This window comes from Oncorhynchus keta, chromosome 2 (assembly GCF_023373465.1).
Source record: "Oncorhynchus keta strain PuntledgeMale-10-30-2019 chromosome 2, Oket_V2, whole genome shotgun sequence".
NCBI classification, from domain to species: Eukaryota; Metazoa; Chordata; class Actinopteri; order Salmoniformes; family Salmonidae; genus Oncorhynchus; species Oncorhynchus keta.
Genome location: NC_068422.1, coordinates 9,597,525 through 9,621,919, shown reverse-complemented (window position 1 = coordinate 9,621,919; position 24,395 = coordinate 9,597,525). Strand labels below are relative to the sequence as shown.

At 45.3% G+C, this 24,395-nt stretch overlaps 2 protein-coding genes and 1 pseudogene across 2 annotated transcripts in view; all 3 read left to right on the top strand.

Moving 5' to 3' along the window:
• The window catches only part of LOC118370908 (protein sidekick-2-like), a 668,753-nt gene that overhangs the window by 223,580 nt on the left and 420,778 nt on the right, over window positions 1-24,395 (top strand). The gene's annotated exons all lie outside the window — the stretch shown is intronic.
• LOC127909544 (uncharacterized) overlaps window positions 1-24,395 on the top strand; it is a 347,658-nt gene that overhangs the window by 125,907 nt on the left and 197,356 nt on the right. The window lies entirely within an intron of this gene.
• Window positions 1,539-6,664, top strand: LOC118360954 (glyoxalase domain-containing protein 4-like; annotated as a pseudogene).

Genomic DNA, 24,395 nt, shown 5'->3' with positions numbered 1-24,395 from the left:
GAGCTAGTCTCCCAGGTAGTGGTGGAGATATCCACTATGGTTAATGGGGTACATGAGGGGGTTCCGGTGGAGCTAGTCTCCCAGGTAGTGGTGGAGATATCCACTATGGTTAATGTGGTACATGAGGGGTTTCCGGTGGAGCTAGTCTCCCAGGTAGTGGTGGAGATATCCACTATGGTTAATGGGGTTAAGGGGGTTCCGGTGGAGCTAGTCTCCCAGGTAGTGGTGAAGATATCCACTATGGTTAATGGGGTTAAGGGGGTTCCGGTGGAGCTAGTCTCCCAGGTAGTGGTGGAGATATCCACTATGGTTAATGGGGTTAAGGGGGTTCCGGTGGAGCTAGTCTCCCAGGTAGTGGTGGAGATATCCACTATGGTTAATGGGGTTAAGGGGGTTCCGGTGGAGCTAGTCTCCCAGGTAGTGGTGGAGATATCCACTATGGTTAATGGGGTTATCCGGTGGAGCTAGTCTCCCAGGTAGTGGTGGAGATATCCACTATGGTTAATGGGGTACATGAGGGGGTTCCGGTGGAGCTAGTCTCCCAGGTAGTGGTGGAGATATCCACTATGGTTAATGGGGTACATGAGTGGGTTCCGGTGGAGCTAGTCTCCCAGGTAGTGGTGGAGATATCCACTATGGTTAATGGGGTACATGAGGGGGTTCCGGTGGAGCTAGTCTCCCAGGTAGTGGTGGATATATCCACTATGGTTAATGGGGTACATGAGGGGGTTCCGGTGGAGCTAGTCTCCCAGGTAGTGGTGGAGATATCCACTATGGTTAATGGGGTCATGAGGGGGTTCCGGTGGAGCTAGTCTCCCAGGTAGTGGTGGAGATATCCACTATGGTTAATGGGGTACATGAGGGGGTTCCGGTGGAGCTAGTCTCCCAGGTAGTGGTGGAGATATCCACTATGGTTAATGTGGTACATGAGGGGGTTCCGGTGGAGCTAGTCTCCTAGGTAGTGGTGGAGATATCCACTATGGTTAATGGGGTACATGAGGGGGTTCCGGTGGAGCTAGTCTCCTAGGTAGTGGTGGAGATACCTGGTACAATGTGGCAGAGGGGAGTCAGCTGTCTGTGGCCTCAGTTGAGGAGGATCAGGAGAAGGATATGGACATCTCTTTTGATATGATAACAGCTGGTGATGACTCAAATTACATTTTAGAGGAGGTAAATAGGTTCCTGGATCAGACTTTTGGGAAATCTGTCAAATTTGCATATGTATTTGATCTTGATAAGTTTGTGAGGTCAGATGTGATATTACAGAAGACAGTGGGGTTAGACCAGTTGAGTGAGAAAAAGCTTTTTCGCTTGATGAAATTTGTTACTGCTGTTATGGCAGCAAAAGGAAGTGGGAAACGTGGTAAGGTTAAGAGAAAATTCTAACAATGGTAATTTTTCTCTCTGTCTGGTTTCTCTGCTGTTTCTCCTTTCTATATGGCTATCAATTGAAAGGATCCTTAATCAACGTAGACAAGCTAAGCGTGATACATAATCGTATAGTACAAACTTACAAACTCACTTGGATCATAGTGGCTTTGATTCGAGCCTTGCATTTCATTTTTAAAGTGGGTGACAGAAGCAAAACGGCCACCTTTAACAGAGATTTGTTGAAAGGCAACCTATAAGGGCCCTTATGATGAATAATGGAGCAAGACAATGGTCGGCTTTGGGCCCGAGGTTGATGACTTTGTGGCTGAACTGTTCTACGGTTACGCAGTGGGAGAATTTTGCCTAGGCAATGACTTCCTCGGTTTGACTCTGCAGTTAAGCCAGGCTGTCAACCATGCTAAATGGCTTGGTTGGCTCCTCACTGAGGTTGGTAATGGCCTCTATGTCACGGTTTTCCTCCTCTTCGTCTGAAGAAGAGAGGCGAGAAGGATCGGAGGACCAATGTGCGGCGTGGTAAGTGTCCATGGTTTTAATAGGAACACTCAAACATGAACACAACTACAAAACAAGAAACGTGAAAACCGAAACAGCCCTATCTGGTACAGTAAACACAAAGACAGGAAACAATCACCCACAAAATACCCAAAGAATATGGCTGCCTAAATATGGTTCCCAATCAGAGACAACGATAAACACCTGCCTCTGATTGAGAACCACTCTAGGCAACCATAGACTTACCTAGACAACTAAACTGAACACAACCCCATTAATTTAATAAAACCCCTAGACAAGACGAAACACAATAAATCACCCATGTCACACCCTGGCCTAACCAAAATAATAAAGAAAACAAAGATAGCTAAGGCCAGGGCGTGACACCCTATCTGGTTGAGGACCCAGGAGGTTATCACTTCTACCTGGTGATCAGTCTCCCAATGATCCTGTGCAGAATGTGAGTCTGGCAGGGTCTGACCTGCAGGAATCCATACACTGCTACTTCTCCCTTCTGGGGATGAAGGTGACAGAGAACAGTGAGGAGAAGAAGCCGCAACATTACGGCGCCGACAGAGATGGCCGCCTCGCTTCGCGTTCCTAGGAAACCATGCAGTTTTTTGTTTTTTTACGTGTTATTTCTTACATTAGTACCCCAGGTCATCTTAGGTTTCATTACATACAGTCGAGAAGAACTACTGAATATAAGATCAGCGTCAACTCACCATCAGTACGACCAAGAATATGTTTTCCGCGACGCGGATCCTGTGTTCTGCCTTACAAACAGGACAACGGAATGGATCGCTTACAGCGACCCAAGAAAACGACTCCGAAAAAGAGGGAAACGAGGCGGTCTTCTGGTCAGACTCGGAAAAAGGGCACATCGCGCACCACTACCTAGCATTCTTCTTGCCAATGTCCAGTCTCTTGACAACAAGGTTGACGAAATCCGAGCAAGGGTGGCATTCCAGAGGGACATCAGAGACTGCAACGTCCTATGCTTCACTGAAACATGGCTCACTGGGAAGACGATATCCGATGCGGTGCAGCCAACGGGTTTCTCCACGCATCGCGTCGACAGAAACAAACATCTTTCTGGTAAGAAGAGTGGCGGGGGCGTATGCCTCATGACTAACGAGACATGGTGTGATGAAGGAAACATACAGGAACTCAAAGCCTTCTGTTCACCTGATTTAGAATTCCTCACAATCAAATGTAGACCGCATTATCTTCCAAGAGAATTCTCTTCGATTATAATCACAGCCGTATATATATCCCCCCCCAAGCAGACACATCGATGGCTCTGAACGAACTTTATTTAACTCTTTGCAAACTGGAAACCATTTATCTGGAGGCTGCATTCATTGTAGCTGGGGATTTTAACAAATCATAATAAGCTAATCTGAAAACAAGACTCCCTAAATTTTATCAGCATATCGATTGCGCAACCAGGGGTGGTAAAACCTTGGATCATTGTTACTCTAACTTCCGCGACGCATATAAGGCCCTGCCCCGCCCCCCTTTCGGAAAAGCTGACCACGACTCCATTTTGCTGATCCCTGCCTACAGGCAGAAACTAAAACAAGAGGCTCCCACGCTGAGGTCTGTCCAACGCTGGTCAGACCAAGCTGACTCGACACTCCAAGACTGCTTCCATCACGTGGACTGGGACATGTTTCGTATTGCGTCAGATAAAAATATTGACGAATACGCTGATTCTGTGTGCGAGTTCATTAGAACGTGCTTCGAAGATGTCGTTCCCATAGCAACGATAAAAACATTCCCTAACCAGAAACCGTGGATTGATGGCAGCATTCGCGTGAAACTGAAAGCGCGAACCACTGCTTTTAATCAGGGCAAGGTGTCTGGTAACATGTCCGAATATAAACAATGCAGCTATTCCCTCCGCAAGGCTATTAAACAAGCTAAGCGTCAGTACAGAGACAAAGTGGAATCTCAATTCAATGGCTCAGACACAAGAGGCATGTGGCAGGGTCTACAGTCAATCTCGGACTACAAGAAGAAACCCAGCCCAGTCACGGACCAGGATGTCTTGCTCCCAGGCAGAGTAAATAACTTTTTTGCCCACTTTGAGGACAATACAGTGCCACTGACACGGCCTGCAACAAAAACATGCGGTCTCTCCTTCACTGCAGCCGAGGTGAGTAAGACATTTAAACGTGTTAACCCTCGCAAGGCTGCAGGCCCAGAGCATCCCCAGCCGCGCCCTCAGAGCATGCAGCCAGCTGGCCTGTGTGTTTACGGACATATTCAATCAATCCCTATACCAGTCTGCTGTTCCCACATGCTTCAAGAGGGCCACCATTGTTCCTGTTCCCAAGAAAGCTAAGGTAACTGAGCTAAACGACTACCGCCCCGTAGCACTCACTTCCGTCATCATGAAGTGCTTTGAGAGACTAGTCAAGGACCATATCACCTCCACCCTACCTGACACCCTAGACCCACTCCAATTTGCTTACCGTCCAAATAGGTCCACAGACGATGCAATCTCAAGCACACTGCACACTGCCCTAACCCACCTGGACAAGAGGAATACCTATGTGAGAATGCTGTTCATCGACTACAGCTCGGCATTCAACACCATATTACCCTCCAAGCTCGTCATCAAGCTCGAGACCCTGGGTCTCGACCCCGCCCTGTGCAACTGGGTACTGGACTTCCTGACGGGCCGCCCCCAGGTGGTGAGGGTAGGCAACAACATCTCCTCCCCGCTGATCCTCAACACGGGGGCCCCACTAGGGTGCGTTCTGAGCCCTCTCCTGTACTCCCTGTTCACCCACGACTGCGTGACCACGCACGCCTCCAACTCAATCATCAAGTTTGCGGACGACACAACAGTGGTAGGCTTGATTACAAACAACGACGAGACGGCCTACAGGGAGGAGGTGAGGGCCCTCGGAGTGTGGTGTCAGGAAAATAACCTCACACTCAACGTCAACAAAACTAAGGAGATGATTGTGGACTTCAGGAAACAGCAGAGGGAACACCCCCCTATCCACATCGATGGAACAGTAGTGGAGAGGGTAGCAAGTTTTAAGTTCCTCGGCATACACATCACAGACAAACTGAATTGGTCCACTCACACTGACAGCGTTGTGAAGAAGGCGCAGCAGCGCCTCTTCAACCTCAGGAGGCTGAAGAAATTCGGCTTGTCACCAAAAGCACTCACAAACTTCTACAGATGCACAATCGAGAGCATCCTGGTGGGCTGTATCACCGCCTGGTACGGCAACTGCTCCGCCCTCAACCGTAAGGCTCTCCAGAGGGTAGTGAGGTCTGCACAACGCATCACCGGGGCAAACTACCTGCCCTCCAGGACACCTACACCACCCGATGTTACAGGAAGGCCATAAAGATCATCAAGGACATCAACCACCCGAACCACTGCCTGTTCACCCCGCTATCATCCAGAAGGCGAGGTCAGTACAGGTGCATCAAAGCTGGGACCGAGAGACTGAAAAACAGCTTCTATCTCAAGGCCATCAGACTGTTAAACAGCCACCACTAACATTGAGTGGCTGCTGCCAACACACTGTCATTGACACTGACCCAACTCCAGCCACTTTAATGATGGGAATTGATGGGAAATGATGTAAATATATCACTAGCCACTTTAAACAATGCTACCTTATATAATGTTACTTACCCTACATTATTAATCTCATATGCATACGTATATACTGTACTCTACATCATCGACTGCATCCTTATGTAATACATGTATCACTAGCCACTTTAACTATGCCACTTTGTTTACTTTGTCTACATACTCATCTCATATGTATATACTGTACTCGATACCATCTACTGTATGCTGCTCTGTACCATCACTCATTCATATATCCTTATGTACATATTCTTTATCCCCTTACACTGTGTATAAGACAGTAGTTTTGGAATTGTTAGTTAGATTACTTGTTGGTTATCACTGCATTGTCGGAACTAGAAGCACAAGCATTTCGCTACACTCGCATTAACATCTGCTAACCATGTGTATGTGACAAATACAATTAGATTAGATTTGATTTGATTTGACTGTGCTGATGGGAATCACAGACACTCATTGTAAACTAGAGCTTCACAACATTGTTGGGACAGTAGATCATGTGACAGCCTTCGGGCGGATAGCATTCTCCTGTCCACGTGAGCAGTTTGCAAATCTTGAAGCCTTGATGACAAAGGGGAACCATCAAATCTTTACTATCTTGGTTAGCCTGGACACCCCTGGGAAGGCTTGTTTAGCCTGGACACCCCTGGGAAGGCTTGTTTAGCCTGGACACCCCTGGGAATGCTTGTTTAGCCTGGACACCCCTGGGAAGGTTTGTTTAGCCTGGACACCCCTGGGAAGGCTTGTTTCGCCTGGACACCCCTAGGAAGGTTTGTTTAGCCTGGACACCCCTGGGAAGGCGTGTTTAGCCTGGACACCCCTGGGAAGGTTTGTTTAGCCTGGACACCCCTGGGAATGCTTGTTTAGCCTGGACACCCCTGGGAAGGCTTGTTTAGCCTGGACACCCCTGGGAAGGTTTGTTTAGCCAGGACACCCCTGGGAATGCTTGTTTAGCCTGGACACCCCTGGGAAGGCTTGTTTAGCCTGGACATCCCTGGGAAGGATTGTTTAGCCTGGACACCCCTGGGAAGGCTTGTTTAGCCTGGACACCCCTGGGAAGGCTTGTTTAGCCTGGACACCCCTGGGAAGGCTACAGTAGAAGTGGTCATTTGGGCTGATTCAGATGCCCATGAGATCTGCTTTGTTGTTTGAGTGTTTATTGTGTTGTGGGTTCCCAGTCCCAATAAAGCTTTTTTAAAACTCAAACTCTTCATCTCTTTCTATCGTTCCCTCTCGGTCTATCTTTATCTCTCAAACTCTCTCTTTTGCTCTAACTTTCTTTATCTCTCAAACTATCTCTCTATCTTTCATTATTCCTCAAACTTTTACTCTCTCTCCTCTCTCTTCCTCTGTGGTCTTACCACTGTGTGTGCCGCGGCTCAGAAAGACTACGTTTTTATTTCTCATAGTGTCACACAGTTAACTGAGCTCTACTTATCTCTCTGTGTCTGTAGGTCTTTCTCTCATTCTCCTCCTCCTTCTGTTTTTCTCTCCCTCCACGGCTGGGAATGGAGGGATAACAGGAGGACATGCTCTGTTACTACAAGGGGTCGTAAAATGCAAAGTCATATAGCAAAATTATCCTTGATATGACCCTCTTAAAACAACCCTCTATAGCTAAGTAGACCCTCCCCCCAGTTTAGACAGGGCTTTGACTGTTTAGTGCCAAAAATAAGGTGGTTAGATACATGTAAAGAATTGGGGCTATCTATTGTTCCATGTAGTGAACATGTTATTCAATGTGTTTGTGGCTAATAGCAGTAACACCATCATCAAATCATTTTGTTAGATTTTTTTCATGTATTTTGTATTATTTATTTTATTCTTCAATAAGTCTTACAATTCAAAATCAAATAGCTAAATCATCCTTGGTATGATCTTCTTAAAACAATTCCATATAGCTTAGTAGAACCCTCCCTTAGACTCTTATGGGTTTAATAGTTGCGTGTGTACAGTCATGCTGCAGGTGGTTGGTTGCCTTGTGGCTTTTATCCAGGTGGGAGAGGGGAGAGCCAGACTGTGTGAATCCCAGCCAGAAAGAGGGAGCGGGGGGGGTGAGGGGGAATCGTTAGAGGACAGCCATGCACGCAAGATGCGGTTCACTTTTTGCAGCCAAAAGGGCAGATAATTTTTTTGGGTCAGTCACTGTATGAACAGTAAGTTCTGCTTCGGGGCATTTGTGGACTGAATCATTGGATAAAATACATCTCAACCAACCACGGTCTTCCTCTAAGAGAATACGTCTCGAGGCTAAAAGCAACGCGGACCAAAATAAACACTAGAATAGTGATATCATATCCCATTCTCCCCCAGGTCTAACAGAGTAGGTACACTACTGTAGGTAAACAAAGCGTAACTCCCCTGCGTGTGTGTGTGTGTGTGTGTGTGTGTGTGTGTGTGTGTGTGTGTGTGTGTGTGTGTGTGTGTGTGTGTGTGTGTGTGTGTGTGTGTGTGTGTGTGTGTGTGTGTGTGTGTGTGTGTGTGTGTGTGTGTGTGTGTGTGTATGTGTGTGTGTGTATGTTCTCCCTTTCTTGCCCCTTGCATATTTCAGAGGTAGTACCCGGTGCTACTCTCAACAAACAAGCCTTCCTCATCCCCAGTAGGGACTGCACATCTGATCCCGCCTAGGTAAGCCAGCCAACCTGCATCAGCCAGCAGAAGTTCCTGCTAGCACTGCAGCATAAATATTCAGGGAAACATACCCAACATTCTAATGACTCCTTTTGTATGACACACACACCTCTGCCGTCTATGTTTCCTCTACAGATATTTTCCCTCCCTTTCTTCCCTCCTAGTTTCGCTCTCAATCCCTTTGTCTTCTTGCACGTGCATGATTCATAGCTACCCATTAAAGACACACACCGATGGGCAACAGAGACCTTGCTTGTTAGGCGTGAAATAACAACCACAAATTAAATCACAATAATATTAATACACTCTTCTGGACAGTGCTGGGGTACATGTGTTGATTTTCGACTGAGTGACCAAAATCTGGTCTTCCTAATGAGAATATGTATTATCTTTTGTTTCTTTGATTTCCAACTCAAGTACCTCCTGGCCTCGTGGATTGGCATCTCATAATTATTTTTTGGCGCAATTTAGTTGAGGAGGAGGATGATAAGAGAGGGAGAGAATGAGAGGTATGATAAAGGGTATAGTGAGAGAGAGAGAGGGGTGTGATACATTTTAATTGTATTTATTTAACCTGTATTTAACTAGGCAAGTCAGTTAAGAACGCATTCTTATTTACAATGATGACTACCCAAGCCAAACCCTACTCTATTGTGCATGCTCTGTGTGACTTCCGATCACGGCCAGGATCGAAACAGGGTCTGTAGTGACGCCTCTACTGCCTTAGACCGCTGCGCCACTTGGGAGCTAAAAGGGCATAATAGAGAGAGAGAGAGAGAGAGAGAGAGAGAGAGAGAGAATACAGAATTCTGCAAAATTATCCTCCGTGTAGGGTGTAAAACAACAGATAATGCAGAGCAGAAATAGGCTGTGAATGATCAAAATCCAGAGAAGAGCCCTTAAATTACACAACCACCCGAATGGAAGTATTTCCCAGCCCTTCCATATCAAAGCCATCACCTAAAGAGAGATTAATCTGGAGAAGATTCCCCTAAGCAAGCTATTCCTGGGGCTCTGTTCACAAACACAAACAGACCCCGCTGAGCCCCAGGACAGAAAAAGCAACACAATTAGACCCAACTAAATCATATGAAAACCAAAAAAATAAACACTTGACGAAGTGGAAATAATTTACCAAGAAAGTTGTGGTTAGAGTGTTGGAATCCCCGAGCCGCCAAGTTAAAAAAATATGTATATATATTTTATTCTGCCCCTGAACAGGGCAGTTAACCCTCTGTTCCTAGGCCGTCATTGTAAATAAGAATATATTCTTAACTGACTTGCCTAGTTAAATAAGGGTGAAAAAAAGTGTAAACATATGTTTCCCGTGTGAATAAAGACCATTGAATTGAGAGGGAGGGAGAGGGGAAGAAAAGATGCGCAGATAGAATACAACATATAGTGTCAGTAGTGTTTTGGAAGGTAATTAAGGGCTCTGGTGTGGCCACTATCAGGGGCTGGCAATGACAACCAACGGTCTGGGTAGCAGCTCTGGTGTGGACATTGTCAGGAACTGGCCATGACAACCAACGGTCTGGGTAGCAGCTCTGGTGTGGCCACTATCAGGGGCTGGCCATGACAACCAACGGTCTGGGTAGCAGCTCTGGTGTGGACACTATCAGGGGCTGGCAATGACAACCAACGGTCTGGGTAGCAGCTCTGGTGTGGACACACTGGCCATGACAACCATCTGGGTAGCAGAGCAGCTGGCCATGACAACCACCAGTCTGGGTAGCAGCTCTGGTGTGGACACTGTCAGGAACTGGCCATGACAACCAACGGTCTGGGTAGCAGCTCTGGTGTGGACACTGTCAGGAACTGGCCATGACAACCAATGGTCTGGGTAGCAGCTCTGGTGTGGACACTGTCAGGAACTGGCAATGACAACCAACGGTCGAGGTAGCAGCTCTGGTGTGGACATTGTCAGGAACTGGCCATGACAACCAACGGTCTGGGTAGCAGCTCTGGTGTGGCCACTATCAGGGGCTGGCCATGACAACCAACGGTCTGGGTAGCAGCTCTGGTGTGGACACTATCAGGGGCTGGCCATGACAACCAACGGTCTGGGTAGCAGCTCTGGTGTGGACACTGTCAGGAACTGGCCATGACAACCAACGGTCTGGGTAGCAGCTCTGGTGTGGACACTATCAGGGGCTGGCCATGACAACCAACAGTCTGGGTAGCAGCTCTGGTGTGGACACTGTCAGGAACTGGCCATGACAACCAACGGTCTGGGTAGCAGCTCTGGTGTGGACACTGTCAGGAACTGGCCATGACAACCAACGGTCTGGGTAGCAGCTCTGGTGTGGACACTGTCAGGAACTGGCAATGATAACTAACGGTCTGGTGTGGACACCGTCAGGAACTGGTAATGATAACCAACGGTCTGGGTAGCAGCTCTGGTGTGGACACTGTCAGGAACTGGCAATGATAACTAACGGTCTGGTGTGGACACCGTCAGGAACTGGTAATGATAACCAACGGTCTGGGTAGCAGCGCTGGTGTGGTCATAATTACAAACAGAATGAAACCCTTGCCTGGCTTGACATTTATGTTTAATTAAGATCCCTTCTCTCTATGGTGCAATATGTTTGCTTCCTAGTCCCTACTCACCTCACTCTGGGTCGGATGTATTGTTTGTCTGTTTTGAGGGTCTTGTGTCGAGACGTAGTTCACCTTGCAAAGACGAGCAGTGATGTGTGACAAGGAGAAATGTATGTGGCTGTGTTGAGACTTGACAACAGGTATTGAGGTTAATACAAGAGCAGGGCCACACAGCCCTGCAACGCACACCCCGCACATCCCGCCCCTAACCTCCCGCCCGAAAGCACTGGCTTGTCACACTACTAAAGCCCCATCGGTGGCTTTGATCCCTTGCTGTTGTTCACACACACACACACACACACACACACACACACACACACACGCACACACACACACACACACACACACACACACACACACACACACACACCCCACACACACACACACACACACACACACACACACACACACACACACACCACCCCCTACTGTGGTAAGGCCAGAAGACTTAAATCTCTATTTCTCTTTCCTCCTACCCCCCCTACCCCCCTCTCTCTCTGCCTCTTCCTTCTCTCTCTATCTCTTTTTCCCTCTCTCTTTCTCTCTCTCGGTCTCTCTCAATTCAATTCAATTTCAATTCAAAATCCACTCTCTCCTCTTTCTCTCTCTCTCTCTCTCTCTCTCTCTCTCTCTCAATTCAATTTCAATTCATTTTAAGGGTTGTATTGGCATGGGAAACATATGTTTGCATTGCCAAAGCAAGTGAAATAGATAATAAACAAAAGTGAAATAAACAATTTCAAATAAACTGTAAACACCACACTCACAAATGTTCCAAAATAATAAAGATATTTTAATTGTCATATTATGTGTGAATTATGAAAGGGGAAATAAATGCACATAAATATGGTTGGTATTAGCAATAGTATTTGTTCTTCACTGGTTGCTCTTTTCTTGTGGCAACAGGTAACAATTATTTTTGCTGTAATGACACACTGTGTTATTTCACCCAATAGATATGGAAGATTATCAACTTTTTTGTGGTCTGTGTAATCTGAGGGATATGTGTGTCTCTAATATGGTCATACAGGAGGTTAGGAAGTGCAGCTCAGTTTCCAGCTAGGTGTACCTCTGGTGGTCTCTCCCTATAGCAAGGCTATGCTCACTGACTACATAGTCAAAGCTTTTTGGGTCAGTCTCTCCGTCTCTCTCTCTCCGTCTCTCTCTCTGTCTCTCTCTTTCTTATGTATAGATATATATATATATATATATTCACTCACACTCCTCAGCCCTGCGATCCTTCAGGCTGGTGATTAAACAGCAAACATTCACTTATCAGGCAGGAGCTCTCTAGTTTCTCTCTCTGTGCCATAAATTAATAGCAGCTCTGCTTCGCTCCCTAAATCAAATCTTATCTGCTAGCTGGCTGCTTGGGTGGCTGGCTGCATGGAGAGGAGGAGTAGAGGAGAGGAGCACCGGAAGAAAAGAGGAGGAGAGGAGGAGGAATAGTGGAGGAGTGACTTTGTTGCTTTTGTTTGTGTGAGATTCTCTATTTTACTCGGCAGCGTGTGAAATCTAATTAAACTAGGCTAGACACACACAGACACTTTCTCCACTCCACTCCATCTCCACTTTCATTATTAGTTGCTGTCTCTTAACCCTTTCTGTTCTTTCATTAGAAATACTTCCCACTTGTCACACACTGGTTGAATCAACATTCATTGAATGAAATATACTTTGAACCATTGTGGAATAGACATTGCATTGATGTCTCTGCCCAGTGGGATGTAGCAGCACTTGGAATGGTTGCTCGACTAAAAGGTTTGCAATTATGCTGTGGATTTAGAGGTAATTTGTCGTTTAGTACAGTACCCTGCATCACAACTTCGTTGCTCCAAACCAGCACACGGGGGAGGTAGAGCACTGATTATGCTTTTGGGCCCCAAGGCGCTACTGTCTCTAATTGACAAGAAATGGGTGACATACCACCAAATAGAAACTGATAATTACAGTTGAAGTCGGACGTTTACATACACTTAGGTTGGAGTCATTAAAACTCGTTTTTCAACCTCGCCACAAATTTCTTGTTAACAAACTATATTTTTGGCAAGTCGTTTAGGACATATACTTTGTGCATGATACAAATAATCTTCCCAACAATTGTTTACAGACAGATTATTTAATTTATAACTCATTGTATCACAATTCCAGTGGGTCAGAAGTTTACATGCACTAAGTTGACTGTGCCTTTAACCTCTTGAAGCTAGGGGGCACTATTTTTATGTTTGGAAAAATAACATTCCCAAAGTAAACGGCCTATTTCTCAGGAACAGATGCTAGAATATGCATATAATTGACAGATTAGGATAGAAAACACTCTAACGTTTCCAAAACTGTCAAAATATTGCAATGAGAGTGAGTTTTGCGCTACAGAGTAAAGCCTCCATTGTTCCTAAAACAATGATGATCATGACTCAAATGTGTTTTTTTCTCTTTGTCTGGTTTCTCTGTGATTTCTTCTGCTTTTCTTTTCTATATGGTGGGACTAAAGGTTCAGATTTTATTTTACTAGGCAAGTCAGTTAAGAACAAATTCTTATTTTCAATGATGGCCTAGGAACAGTGGGTCTACTGCCTGTTCAGGGGCAGAACAACAGATTTGTACCTTGTCAGCTTGGGGATTTGAACTTGCAACCTTTCGGTTGCTAGTCCAACACTCTAACCACTAGGCTACCCTGCCGCCCCAAGAGGGCTTGGGTATTAGAAGTAATAGGCTAAATGTATTTTTCTACATGAGACACATAGTGATGAGGCTAATGTGTTTGACTGAGGTATGTGGTGGGAGGGGCAGCATGTACTCAGCCATGGTACTAATTTCAGTGCTGGGGTGGCAATTTTGTTTTCCTCAGGCTTAGGGCTGACTGTGGTATGTACAACAGAGATTGTCAAGGGTCAAGTTTTATTGGTCAAGGCTGATGTTATGTATTTTTTAAAATATTTATGCTCCTAATGAGGGTACAGAGCGTATTGCTCTATTTGGTAAAATAAAGGAAACCTTGAGACAGTGTAACCAAGAGGGGTGTATTGGTTTAGGAGGGGACCGGAACTGTACAGCGGATTTTACTGTTGATCGCACTGCTGAAGAACCTCACCTGCGGTCAGCTACTTGCCTGTCTGGTTTATTAACTGAGTTTGAGCTTTCTGATGTGTGGAGAGTAAGGAATGCAAAAGTTAGGCAGTACACGTGATTACAAGTTAATGAAGGTGGAGTCAGTGCAGCAAGGTTAGACAGGTTGTATGTATCTGAGCACTACTGTAGTAGGGTTGGAAGGTTAGACAGGTTGTATGTATCTGAGCACTACTGTAGTAGGGTTGGAAGGTTAGACAGGTTGTAGTATGTATCTGAGCACTACTGTAGTAGGGTTGGAAGGTTAGACAGGTTGTATGTATCTGAGCACTACTGTAGTAGGGTTGTAAGGTTAGACAGGTTGTATGTATCTGAGCACTACTGTAGTAGGGTTGTAAGGTTAGACAGGTTGTATGTATCTGAGCACTACTGTAGTAGGGTTGGAAGGTTAGACAGGTTGTATGTATCTGAGCACTACTGTAGTAGGGTTGGAAGGTTAGACAGGTTGTATGTATATGAGCACTACTGTAGTAGGGTTGGAAGGTTAGACAGGTTGTATGTATCTGAGCACTACTGTAGTAGGGTTGGGAGGTTAGACAGGTTGTATGTATCTGAGCACTACTGTAGTAGGGTTGGAAGGTTAGACAGGTTGTATGTATCTGAGCACTACTGTAGTAGGGTTGTAAGGTTAGACAGGTTGTATGTATCTGAGCACTACTGTAGTAGGGTTGGAAGGTTAGACAGGTTGTATGTATCTGAGCACTACTGTAGTAGGGTTGTAAGGTTAGACAGGTTGTATGTATCTGAGCACTACTGTAGTAGGGTTGGAAGGTTAGACAGGTTGTATGTATCTGAGCACTACTGTAGTAGGGTTGGAAGGTTAGACAGGTTGTATGTATCTGAGCACTACTGTAGTAGGGTTGGAAGGTTAGACAGGTTGTATGTATCTGAGCACTACTGTAGTAGGGTTGGAAGGTTAGACAGGTTGTATGTATCTGAGCACTACTGTAGTAGGGTTGGAAGGTTAGACAGGTTGTATGTATCTGAGCACTACTGTAGTAGGGTTGGAAGGTTAGACAGGTTGTATGTATCTGAGCACTACTGTAGTAGGGTTGGGAGGTTAGACAGGTTGTATGTATCTGAGCACTACTGTAGTAGGGTTGGAAGGTTAGACAGGTTGTAGTATGTATCTGAGCACTACTGTAGTAGGGTTGTAAGGTTAGACAGGTTTGTATGTATCTGAGCACTACTGTAGTAGGGTTGGAAGGTGTGACATTCCTCCTGTGGGTTTTTCTGATCATCATAATGTGACTGTTGATATTCACTTGTCCTGTCCACGAAGCTCATCACCTTATTGGTATTTTAATGTTAAGTTGTTACATGATGTCATGATTTTTTTCCTTGTTGTTTTGGGAAAAATGGAGGGTTATTAAATGGAATTTTGAGTCCTTGAGACAATGGTGGGATGTTGGGAAGGCCCAGGATACGAGTGTTTTGTCAACAGTATACTGCTCTGTCTCCTATTGGAGTTAAAGAGACTATCAGGGCCCTTGAACAGGACATCAAATATATTGAGTTGAAGTTGCTCAGTCAGAATGAATCTGGACTAGTCATGAACTTACAGGACAAGAGACATGAACTGAGGTAGTTTTTACATGAAATAGTGAACGGTGCCTTAAAACCTGTTAGGGAAAGGGCAAAATACTGCCCCCTTTGGAGGAATTGCGTGCCCATAGTAAACTGAAAAAAGGTCTGTCCAAAATTGCAATATATGCATATAATAATTATTATTGGATAGAAAACAATCTTAAGCTTTTAAAACCGTTTTGATTATGTCTGTAAGTATAGCAGAACTCACAGGGCAGCCAATCTTCCAAACTTTTTCTCTCATCAGGAAAGTTGGGCCAACTTTGACGTCATCGCCCCCACCCTCCCCAACCAGCTATGGATCTGGGATCAGTTTCTAGCTCTTCGGCGAGATGTCTTCTTTCAATAGAGCATTTCATTGTGAAAATCCCGCGGTCTTTGACCCTTTGCCAAGGAAAATACTTGGTGTCGCGAGAAAATACATGCACTTTCCTGCGCGCGTTACGCTTGGAGTGTCCTTTGTTCCTTGAAGCACGAGACGATGTCAGTTTGTCTGTTCGAGTTGAGAATTGTTTTCTACGTTTAGAACATCCTAAAGATTGATTCTGCACTTAGTTTGACCAGTTTAGTTGACATATAATATGTAATTTTGAAGTTTTGATGCGCAACCCCTCGAATTTTGGCTGCATTTCAGCCGGAATTTGTCGCGTTTGATAACAGAAAGACACACGACATGAAACCAAACGCTGTTTTGGGTAAGTATGAGTCCTTCCACTACTTCTGATCGAAGACCATCAAAGGTAAGGGAATATTTATGTGGTAATTTTGTGTTTCTGTTGACTCCAACATAGCGGAGAAATATTGCTAATGTCTGAGCGCCGTCTCAGATTATTGAAAAATTTATGATTTCTGTAACGTTAAAAATAAATGTGACAAAGCGATTGCATTAAGAAGCAGTGTATCTTTCTAACTATATGTAGAACATGTATATTTAGTCAAAGTTTATGATGTGTATTGCTGTTATCTGGCGTTATCTGGCGGAGTTATCGAAAATTCTCCGGACATTTTTGTAGCATTTTTTGAACGTGACGTCAATGTAAACAGAGATTTATGGATATAAATGGCATATTATTGAAAAAAACATAAATGTACTGTGTAACATGTCCTATTATTGTCATCTGATGAAGATTTTGAAAAGGTTAGTGAATTATTTTTCTTTTAATCCTGCGTTTGTGATTGCATCTTTTGTACGACAAAATGGCTATATATTGGCTTATGTCTTTGGTGGTGGTTTGACATAAATATGTGCTATGTTTTTGCCGTAAAACATTTTAGAAATCTGACTCGCTGGGTAGATGAACAAGGTGTTTATCTTTCATTTGAGCTATTGGACTTGTAAATGTGTGGAGGTTAAATATTTCTACTAATATTTTTGCATTCTTTGCGCCACGTTTTGAGTTGTAGCGTGAAGAAGTTTTAGTAGGTGCCTTAATTAGGTCTCGCTTTGCTACCCTCAAGGATATGGATGCTCCTACCGCTTTTTTAATACCTAGGGCAGTCGACATTGAAACGCAAACAGATGGTTTGCCTTCGTCTCCCTGATGGGAAGGTGACCACGGATGACAGTGAAATGCGCCAACATGCCGTGGATTTATACTCTGACCTGTGGGCAGGTCAGCTTCAGACGGGGTTCGCTCCACGGTTACCAGGGGGGATTCAGACGGGGTTCGCTCCACGGTTACCAGGGGGGATTCAGACGGGGTTCGCTCCACGGTTACCAGGGGGGATTCAGATGTGGTTCACTCCACGGTTACCAGGGGGGCTTCAGACGGGGTTCACTCCACGGTTACCAGGGGATTCAGACGGGGTTCGCTCCACGGTTACCAGGGGGGATTCAGACTGGGTTTGCTGCACAGTTACCAGGGGGGCTTCAGTGGGGCAGAGATGGGATGAAGACTATGTTTTTTTTTCAAGGCTCTGATGTATTTCAGAAAAAGAACTGGGAGGGTGTAGTGAAGTAAGTGTGTGCCAATTAGGGTGTGCAGGATAAATACATGGTCTGTTGTATGATAATTTGGTAATAATCAAATTTGACATTTGCTCAGTACAGTGTTTTCATTGAGGAAATGTACGAGGCTGCTGTTAATGATAATGCAGAGGACTTTCCCAAGTTTGCTGTTGACACGTATCCCACGATAGTTATTGGGGTCAAATTTGTCTCCAATTTTTTTTGTGTATTGGGGAGATCAGTCCTTGGTTCCAAATATTTTGTCCTGTATCTGATTCAGGGTAATTGGAGAATCCAGTGGGTTCTGGTAGTCTTTAATAGTTGATTCTAAGATTTGTATTTGATCATGTATATGCTGTTTTGCTGTTTGTTCTTTGTTATATAGCCAGGTTTGAAGATGTGGTTTACCCATACATTTCCTTTTTGGATAGATAATTTGTGGTGTTGTTTGTTTAGTCTTTTCCAATTTTCTATGGATTCTATGGATTCTTCAATAACATTGAAATGATTTCTGACGTGCTGTTCCTTCTTTTTACGTAGTGTATTTCTGTATTGTTTAAGTTATTCACCATAGTGAAGGCATCGACTCAGGTTTTCCGGGTATGTATGTTTTTGGTTGGACAGGTTTCTCAATTTCTTTCTTAGATTGTTTTCATTCTTCATCAAACCACTTGTCATTATTAATTTTAATCGGTTTTCGATTAGTGATTTTTAGATTTGTTTAGGAAGCTGAGAGGTCAAATATACTGTAAAGATTTTCTACTGCCACGTTTACAACTTCACTATTACAGTGGAATGTTTTACCCAGGAAGTTGTCTAAAGGGATTGCATTTGTTGTTGCCTAATTGTTTTTTGGTAGGTTTTTGCATTCCCTCCATCTCTGTCTCTCTCTGTCTATCGCCAACTCTCTCTGTCTCTCCATCTCTCTCCGTCTATCTCCATCTCTCTCTCTGTCTCTTCACCTCTCTCGTCTCTCGTCTCTCGTCTCTCTCTCTCTCTCTCTCTCTCTCTCTCTCTCTCTCTCTCTCTCTCTCTCTCTCTCTCTCTCTCTCTCTCTCTCACCCTCTCTCACCCTCCCTCTCATCATCTATCGCTCTCTCACTCTGTCTAACTCTCTCTCTTTTTAAAGGGCTAAATTGCCCTTGAATAAAATGAAAATGAAGAGATGCTGTGACAAAATGAGATGTGATAATAGTGTGTGGACATTTTGCTGTTAAAATAAAAGATGTGGGCGTATTCAGGGGAGAGGGGTCCAGCTGCCTGTCCCAGGGGTGCTCTGGCGCAGGCATGTCTCTCTGACAGCTCAGTAGACACTCCAACACCACCTGTCCTCCAGGCGCACACACTCAAAAACACATACACATGCCACATTCAGACAGAGACATAGAAAGAGAGAGAGAGAAACCTGTCCAACCAAAAACGTAGAGACCCGGAAAGACCTGAGTCTACACCTTCACTGTGGTGAATCACAGAAAAAGAAGGAACAGCACGTCAGATATCAGCTCAATGTATTTGAATAATCCATAAACTCTAACCACTTTTGGGAAAATTGGAACACACTAAACAAACAACAACATGAAGAATTATCTATCCGAAATGAGGACGTATGGACAAACCACTTACAACCGCTCTATAACAAAGAACAATCAGCAAAAACATAATCATGATCAAATTAAAATCTTAGAATCAACTATTAAAGACTACCAGAATGCACTGGATTCTCCAATTACCTTCAATTAACTACAGGACAAAATAAAAACCATCCAACCCAAAAAGGCCTGTGGTGTTGATGGTATGAAATGAAATTATCAAATATATAGACAAGAAATTCCAATTGGCTATAGTAAAACTCTTTAACATCATTCTTAGCTCTAGCATCTTCCCTAATATTTGGAACCAAGGACTGATCACACCACATGGGGACAAAGATCATACTTTTTGGAGAAATGTCCTCTGATCTGATGAAACAAAATTAGAACTGTTTTGCCATAATGACAATTGTTAGGTTCGGAGGAAAAAGGGGGAGGCTTGCAAGCCGAAGAACACCATCCCAATCGTGAAGCATGGGGGCTGCAACATAATGTTGTGGGGTTTTTCTGCTGCAGGAGGGACTGGTGCACTTCACAAAATAGATGGCATCATGAGTAGGAAAAGTACGTGGATATATTGAAGCAACATCTCAAGAAATCAGTCAGGAAGATAAAGCTTGGTCGCAAATGGGTCTTCCAAATGGACAATGACACCAAGCATACTTCCAAAGTTGTGGCAAAATAGCTTAAGGACAACAAAGTCAAGGTATTGGAGTGGCCATCACAAAGCCCTGACCTCAATCCTATAGAACATGTTTGGGCAGAACTGAAAAGAAGTGTGTGCGAGCAAGGAGGCCTACAAACCTGACTCAGTTACACCAGCTCTGTAAGGAGGAATGGGCCAAAATTCACCCAACATATTGTGGGAAGCTCGTGGAAGGCTACCCAAAACATTTGACCGAAGTTAAACAATTTAAAGGCAATGCTACCAAATACTATTTGAGTGTATGTCAACTTCTGAGCCACTGGGAATGTGATGAAATAAGTAAAAGCTGAAATAATGAATTCCCTTTACTATTACTCTGACATTTCAAATTCTTAAAATTAAGTGGTGATCCTAACTGACCTAAGACAGGGAATTTTTACGAGGGTTAAATGTCAGGAATTGCGAAAAACATTTGTAATGTCGTTATTATTTCGGAACTGCTTTGAGTTTAATGTTTAGTGATCATTTTTGTTTATTTCACACTTGCTTAGGCAATGTTAACATATGTTTATAATGCCAATAAAGCCCCTTGAGTTGAATTGAGAAAAAGAGACAGGGAGAGAGAGAGAGAGAGAGAGAGAGAGAGAGAGAGAGAGAGAGAGAGAGAGAGAGAGAGACTTTGACTTTTGGTCTTGCTTTATTGAAACATTCTTAATTAATTTAAAACTCACCCCCCCACTCCTAAAATAAATAAAAAATAAATAAATAAAAATACACAAAAACCCTCTCCTACAACCGTATATCCAAAACATCTTCCCCAGCAATACAGACAGCCCCCAACACACCATATCTCCTCAAACATCTCCACACATTTGATCATTTTATAGAACTCAAACTTTGATCCCATTAAACAGTAGTATAGATCCCCCACTTTGACCCTGTTCCTCCTTGTTAGCCAAATAGCTCAACTTTGCCTGAGCAAACAGAAAATTCAAAACACATTTTTCCTCATTACCTGTATCCCACAGTAAAAACCACCCCCAACCTGTCAAAGACATTCCAACAGAGACATTAGTGGCATTAACCCCAGTTTCTTTGACCCTGTTCCTCCTCGTGCCAACCAGCTGTTTGCCAGGGCTCCATGAAGAACCCTCCACTGGAGGTCCCCTGACCTCTTTGGTACTGGGGTTTGTAGAGCGCCCTCCATCTAAAACCCACCATACTCTCCGCCCCACATACACCCTGCCACTGATGTGCCTTCACTCCTGTTAGGCTTCTAATGCTCCTCACCTTAACGCAGAGGTTGTAGAGGGCTTTACCTCCCACCCCCTCAAACTCCCCCAGGCTCGGAGTGTTAAAATCTAACAAGTCCTCCAGACCCCCTTGCCAGTCTCCAGTCTCTGCCGTCACCTGCAGTGGCGGGAACATTGGTGGCCCCTCTCCCTTTGGCCTCTCAAACACCCCCCTTACCGGCTCAGACAGTGCCTCCTGAACCTCCTCCAGGAATCTCTCCAGCAGCCTAAGAGACGTTATTCCTGTTTGTTGCGCCAAGACCTCCGGGGTTTTCCACCCCTCCTCTCCCAGCAGTCTCAGGTCACCCAGCCTTTGTAAACCCCCTGCCATCAGTTGCCTCTGCAGGGTGGCCGACTGAACCGATCTCAAAGGGATGGCTGGGTTGGAAGATGGGCTCCTCCCACACCCACTGCCCAGGCTCCACACCCCTTCTCGTGTGGGCCTTAGCAGCTGCCAGGCCCTAAGCACCGCAGAGTAAAACTCTGAGAGACCTGCTGTACTCAGCCTCTCCAGCTTCATGAGGAACAGCTGCCGGTCCAACCCTAATCCGCCAGCTCTCCTCAGCAGCGTGCATGCTGGTTCCCTCCAGCCAACATCAGTGTGGTACAGCAGTCTCTGCACCGCCTTTAGTCGGAAAGCAGCCATCCTGCTCTCCAGTTCCACCAGGCCCTGTCCTCCTTCGTGGACGGTCATGTACAAAACTGCTGCCTTCAGCCAGTGATGTCCCGACCAAAAAAGTCCACCAGCTTGCGTTGCAGGTCTGCAAGCAGACCGGCGGGGGTTGAGGACAGCCAGTTTATGCCACAAGGAAGATGCCACCAGGTTGTTGATTATCAGCACCCTCCCTCTATATGACACTTGGGACAGGAGCCACCTCCACCTGGCCAGTCTTGACACCACTGCCTGTATCAGCCCCTCCCAGTTCTTGCTGACCCACCTCTCCGAGCCCAGGTACACCCCCAACACTTTAAGCCCTTCACAACCCCACTGCAAACCCCTGGAAGCAGAGGAGGAGCCCTATCCCCCATGCCCCACATAACAGAGCTTTGCTCTTTCCCCAGTTACCTTAGCTGATGAAGCTCCCTCGTACACCTTCAGACTGGTCTCTAGTTCCTGCATATCTTGCCCATCCCTGACCATCACAGAAACATCATCTGCATATGCTGAGACTGCAATTCCTGTCACCACATCCATGCCTGTCCAGCACACTCCCCGCAGTCTCCTGCGTAGCAGTCCTAACAAAGGCTCAATGGCTAGTGTGTACAGCTGCCCAGATAGAGGGCATCCTTGTCTAATGCCCCGTCTCACCCAGACTGGCCTACTGAGCCCCCCTCCCACCTTAACCATACATGACGCCCCAGCATACAACAGCTTCACACAGGTCACAAAACTCTTCCCAAACCCAAACACAGACATCACATTAAACAGATACTCATGATCCACTCTATCAAAAGCCTTCTCTTGATCTAAAGAGACCAGTCCAAAGTTCACATTAGAACCTCTCGACAAGTCCAACATGTCCCTAATCAAGAACAAGTTGTCCGTGATTGAGTGTCCCGGTACACAATATGTCTGGTCCTTGTGTATTATAGAGTCCAGATGGGACTTCAGTCTGTTAGAGAGGACCTTGGCAAAAATCTTGTAGTCCGCACAGAGTAATGCCACAGGCCTCCAGTTCTTAAGTTCACACAAGTCCCCTTTTTTGGGCAGGAGAGTCAGAGCCGCCCGACGGCAGCTCATCGGCAACTCTCCTACCCCGACGCATTCTCGCAACACGCAAAAGAAATCCTGTCCAATTGTTCCCAGAATTTTTTGTAAAATTCCACTGGAAGTCCATCGACCCCGGGTGCACGACCGGGGACATCTGGGTTACTGCCTCTGCCAGTTCATGTGACAACAGAGGAATGTCCATTTCATCCCTCTGTGCCCGAGAGAGCTTAGGGAGTCCTGCGAACAAGACCTGAGCACACATAGGATCACACATTTCTGCCCTATACAATTAAGTATAAAACTCCACAGTCCGCTCCCGCATCTCCCCCACCACAGAGGTCACCCGCCCATCAGACAGCTGTAGACAATGCATACCCTTGGCTTCACTGCTCTGTCTTTCCAAACCAAAGAAGAAGGAGCTGGGAGCATCCATCTCCTTGAGCATGGAGAACCTAGCTCTTACAAGTGCTCCCTTTGTTTTAACCTGGAAAAAACTGCCCAGGTCCCTACGTAATTCGGCTAAGTTAGCCTGGAGGCCTACAGGATGAGAGAGCTGTGTACTGTTGACAGAAAAGCCGAATTTGCACTTTTCCCACATCCCACCACTGACTCAGAGACTCATACTCCTCTCTTCGCTGCCCCCATCTTTCTCAAAAACTCTGGAAACCTGAGCAAAAAGTGGCATCTTGTAAGAGCTTTACATTGAACTTCCAATAAGATGCCTGCCGGGGCCCTGGTGAAATAGACAGCCGAGCCATGGTTATGTGGTGATCCGAAAACCCCACTGGGAGAATGGGAACACCCAGCAGCCTATTGCTCTGATTCCTGGACATGTAAAAACGATCAAGTCGAGCTGCACTCACCCTAGCCCCAAAAACCTTCACCCACGTATACTGTCTTGTGTTTGGATGTTTAGTTCTCCAAACATCCACTAGGTCAAACTGATTAAAGATGTCCCTTAACACTCCCACTGACACTGAATGAGGCTCTTCCCCATTTCTGTCTTTTGTAAAATCCATTGTACAGTTCCAGTCACCTCCGATCACCAGCGTCTCCTCAGGCGCTACTTGTGAAGTTCCTGTCTAAGACTCCCAAATAGAACCCCTCTTTCTCTCCCTGTGTTAGGCGCATACACATTTATAAAGACAAAACACATGTTGTTAATTTCTGCTTTAACAACAAGCAACCTACCCCTACACACCTCCTTTGAGGAGCAAATTTTTACAGGCAGACCCGGTGCAAAAAGGACTGCCACCCCTGCACTAAGATTTGTCCCATGGCTCAACACACTTGCCCCTTTCCACCAGAGCCCCCAATCAACTTCATTCACCACATCACTATGCGTCTCCTGCAGAAACAACACCTGTACTTTTTTTTGTTTCACATATTCACTCAACACACTCCTCTTTCCTGCATCTCTGGCGCCATTTATATTGAGAGAGCCTACCCGAAGAGTCTCCATAAGAAGTGGGAGAAAAGCCAGCAGAGAAATAGACCAATAGCAAAGCTCAAAAAGCCCCAGTGTCAGTAAGAAATTAAACATTTAAACAGTGTCTGAAGGTAAACCTTTACGCACTGTTGTGACCCACTTCCTCAACCTAAACCGTTTCCTGGGTGAGAGGACACCATGCCCCTCATTTCTCATAGCATGTTGTACTGATCTTACAAACTTTCTAGGATCAGGAAAAAAAGCCTCAAGATTAACTTTTTTCCCCTTAGTCTCATTCAGGAACCTTGTCAGTTCTCTCA